We start from the raw sequence: 5000 nt of genomic DNA on the forward strand, positions 1-5000 counted from the left end.
GTGCTTCGTTAATAAAACTCCACATAGTAATATTATCTTTATGCTAATTTACTAGCATCGGAGTAGGAAAGTTCATTTATTTGGTGTGACTGTGACTCGGTGGTGCAAGACACACAAGACAGTAACTGATGATGATCTAGGATTTTCACACAGTGACGTCCTATAAATAATAGCGCACAGCGTAAAAACCAACCAAAAGCAGCTTGTAAAAGAGTCAGAATGGTAACTCAGATAATCACCCTGAACAACCACGGTGAGCAGAAAAGCATCTCAGAACTAGGGCTGGGCGATGTGGCTGAAAACTGTATCACGATATCAGTGTTTCATATCGGTCGATATCGATAATTATTGATTTTTTTTATGACCCAGAAGGTGAATAAAGTGTTTTAAAATCTGTGCAGGGTTTTGTAAACATAAATAAAACTGAGGTAGACTGAGATACATCTGTAATATAAAACACAAACCTGATACAGTACAGTAATATTGTTTGAAATATAAAACCTGCGGAAATATGAAAAAGTAGCTGACTTTTCCTCTTTTATTTACAATTTCCTCGCTCGCTGCGGCTCATTTTCTGCTTATCAGTCGCTGGTTAAAGAAGATCAATCCAGCAGACCAGCACGAGACGACGATATGGCGCAACCAAACATGATACTGTTACATGACTGGCTGTTAGCGTGTCACTCCCTACGTTGCTAGGTTACCAGAGAGCGAGTGCCTCTGTTAATGCAACCAAACTTGCTTCGCAACCTTCGCGAAGAATAAAAAATATCAAACGTTTTATCGGACACATTTTTTATTGGTATCGATCACGTGTCTATCACGATACATATCGTTATCGTTTTATCGCCTAGCCCTACTCAGAACACAAAACAACATGGACGGAACAGCTGAAGACCATGTCAGGTTCCTCTTCCATTAGCCAAGAACAAGGAGTTTGAGGCTACAGTGGATATGTTTAAAATCTTAAAAGCTTCGCCTGGTGTCTGGGTTTGATGGTGTTATGAAGTCAGTGAGTTCATGTTTACAGCTAATTACAAAAAAAAGGTGTAAATCTTCCAGACGGTGATGTAGTACTTTCAGAGCAGCAGAGTTATTTTACTATAAATACTGTCAATATAACTACAACAGACAATTAATTGTCTGATCTTATCCAGAAAAGCCACACTCTTTCTTCACCTCCTGCTTGGATGGATCAAAATCTGAAGAACCTGAACTTGGTTCTTCACAGATCTTTAAAGCGTCACAGAGCTGAGATTTGAACTCATTACCCTATGGTTTGTAGCTCAAAGGCTTAATCAGTGAGCCACATCTTCCCTCACCTCCCCTGATATTCGATGGTTAACTGCGTTCTACTAACGCCCGTGTTAGCGTGTAAACTAGCATCAGAAATAGGATTTGGCCAAAGATCAGCCTCAAGAGTCAAACTCAGGAGTCGAATCTGAGTCAAGAGCGAGTTTAAATGACAAAGAAATAAATCTTTTTCAAGGCCAAGAATTTACTTAAACGATCAGCTCTTTCGAAGACGACATTAAGTGCAAATGCTAATCAATCCAAGACGAGTCAAAGTCGATACAGAAAAGTCTCGAGTCCTGCAGCTTTAAATAAAGAACATGAAATCTAAGACTAATCTAAGTGTGTATAAAAATAATAAATCAGTATTTTTCTTTAAATCGGCAGGAAACATTTTGTCCATGAAATGTACGGTGTGTGTCGTGTTATTTGTGAGAAAGGTGAGCTGACATGCACAGGCTGTGGGATTTAGTTATAATTACAGACATTAAAGGATTTGTGTGTGTGTGTGTGTGTGTGTGTGTGTGCGTGTGTTCTTTACCTGTGTCTTCTACTATATTTCTTCAGTACATGTCTGTCAGTAAGGTTTAAACTTAGAGACACATCCAAATGAGTGAGAGCGACTCAGAAATACAGACATCACGTATCCTAGACAGAACGTCGTCTTTTTGTCCTACACATAAGGGAACCCTAAAAGGACACGGCATCACACGTTGACTCTTTACATGTTCTCTAATAGCAGCACCGTAATAGACATTTCATCATACTGCCTTTCCACTGTAGATTTTAACAGCGATAGTCACCCTAGAGGGCACTTCATCAGGTTTTATAAATTGTATAACTATCCTAGAGGGCACTTCATCCTGGTTGTTTTTAGTTTATGACACCCTAGAGAGCACTTCCTTACTTTAGATCTACCAAGGAGCACCTAGAGGGCACTTCTTCACATTTTATCTACTGTAGAACCACCCTAGAGGGCACTTCATCAGGTTTTATCCATTGTACAACTATCCTAGACGGCTCTTCTTCCTGTTGTTTTTAGTTTAAGACACCCTAGAGAGCACTTCCTTACTTTATATCAACCAATGAGGGCACTTAGAGGGCACTAGAGGGCACTTCATAACATTTTACCTACAATACAGGCACCCTAGAGAAAAATCCTTCACATTTTATCAATGATGGGGCATCCTAGAGGGCACTTCATTACGTTATATCTACCAAGGAGCACCTAGAGGGCACTTCATTACTTTATATCGACCAAGGAGAACCTAGAGGGCACTTCATCACATTTTATCTACTGTAGAACCACCCTAGAGGGCACTTTGTTGTGTTTATTCCATTATAAGGCACCCTCGTGGGCACTTCATTACTTTTTATCTACCAAGGAGCACCAAGAGGGCACTTCATCACATTTTATCTACTGTCGAACCACCCTAGAGGGCACCTCATTGTGTTTATTCCAGTATAAGGCACCCTCGTGGGCACTTCATTACTTTATATCTACCAAGGAGCACCTAGAGGGCACTTCATCACATTTATCTACTGTAGAACCACCCTAGAGGGCACTTTGTTGTGTTTATTCCAGTATAAGGCACCCTCGTGGGCACTTCATTACTTTATATCTACCAAGGAGAACCTAGAGGGCACTTAATCATATTTTATCCATAATAGGAGCACCCTAGAGGGGACTTCTTTACATTTTATAGATGATGGGGCATCCTAGAGGGCATGTCATTACAGTTTATCTACGATGGGCACCCTAGAGCGTACAACACATATTTATTTTCCATATAACCACCTAAAATGGAACGGTATCCTTTTTATCTACCACCTGATTACGCTAGTTGTCGTACGTGTGATAAATGTGAACGAGGTGGTTATTTTACTACGTCATCCCATTTTTTAAATCCAAAATACTTTGGGACTTCACATGCTGACCAGATACTGTACACAAAAAGACAGACGAAATAAACTTTTCTGTTTAACCTTCAGTGTTTGGAGTTACACGGCATGCTGCAAAGCACCTTCTTGCCTTTAAGTGTGTGTCTGTTTGTAAAAGATTGTTCCACATCATCAGTAGCTCATCACTAAATGCTCGATTGTCTGGTTGTTGATAGAGATTTGATTTAACAGTTCCATCAGCCATCACTGGTGATTACATTCTTCATCTGTCATACATACAGGAAGCTCTGATACGGCATTAGCTGTGTATGATCCCTAAGCAGCTCATGCCTTTAACTTCATTAAGCAGATAATCGAGTTCTAGAGCTGAGGATATCATATCCTTGTGTTGTTGCTGCATGTCTATAAGCCCTGTAGCGCTTCGTCTGATGACGTCGACTGGAAGCCGTTCTTTCATTCCTTCTGCTAATCACAAACTCAAATAAAAGCAGAGACAAGAGAAATGTCACAGGCTAATGCTACATGTCAGACCTAATTACTAGTCTCTCTCTCTCTCTCTCTCTCTCTCTCTCTCCGTCAGCTGCTGACTTATCATTAATTGACATTATCTTTCCATCAGCTATTCTGTTATTTTTCAAGCCAGCTTCAGAGACTCACATTTAGTTTATACTCACACTGGACCTGTTTCATCCATCCCATAATATTGTGAGGTTACATGAGGTCATACAAAATCAGGTACACTATGCATCATACATGACATAACGAGGGAGAATAACTAATCTGTGCAAAAAAAAAAAAAAAAAAAAAAGGTTTAAATAAAAGGTAAGAATTAAGGAATCAGGTCAAAACGATTCATCCGAATCATCCCCTTCATAGGGAAAATAAGTTCATGCAAAAATAATTAATCACATGAAAAATAAATCACATGTAAATATTTTCATTTTGAAATTATTTCACACACACACACACACACACACACACAGACAAAGACCTGATTGCTGAATCATCTCCCAGATAGTTAGACAGGGAATTATCAGCACTCACATGCCACACAATCTCACTGATCAATAAATCCATATCGAAATAAAAAAAGCGCTGTTTATCCCGGCTGTTAAAAACACTTAGTCAGACCAGGCACATGTAGCTAACAGGCTTAACCAGGTCTTAAAATCCACCACTGAGCCAGAAAACAGCACTTAATTATGCGAAAAAACAGGGGTTTAATTTGTGAGGTGGCTGGCAGTGTATCAGATGTACAGGTTTTACAAAGTCTCTAACGTCTGAGACAGTTTTACTGAACTTAAAGGTGGGGTCTCCGATGTTTGAAAGCCAATGTTGACATTTGAAATCACCAAAACAAACACGCCCCTAACCCAAATGGGTCCCACCCCTGTATCGATAGCTCCGCCCACACATACATACGTAACCCAGGCAACTAACAGAAAGAAATGTGTCTTTATCATAGCTGAAGTGAAGAACAATACGATTGCAGATAAACAAACAAGCAAAAATGACACACAAACATAATCATGTAAAGGACAAAGACATATATTAGTTCTGTGTAACAAAGCAAAACCAACGTTACTCACCTATCGAGAAGGAAAAAAGCGCCTCGGCGTCTTAAGTAAAGTTGGTCACATATTCACAGATTGGAGTTTCCCGAGTCAATAACTCCTGAGCTAAACACTGTTACTACACAAAACACGGTTGTAGCTGCGTCTCTACATTACTACGATAGAAAAGAGGTGTTATTTGTGTAGTAACAGCGTTTAGCTCAGGAGTTATTGACTCAGGAAACTCCAATC

Source organism: Tachysurus vachellii, chromosome 2 (genome assembly GCF_030014155.1).
Source record: "Tachysurus vachellii isolate PV-2020 chromosome 2, HZAU_Pvac_v1, whole genome shotgun sequence".
Classification (NCBI taxonomy): domain Eukaryota; kingdom Metazoa; phylum Chordata; class Actinopteri; order Siluriformes; family Bagridae; genus Tachysurus; species Tachysurus vachellii.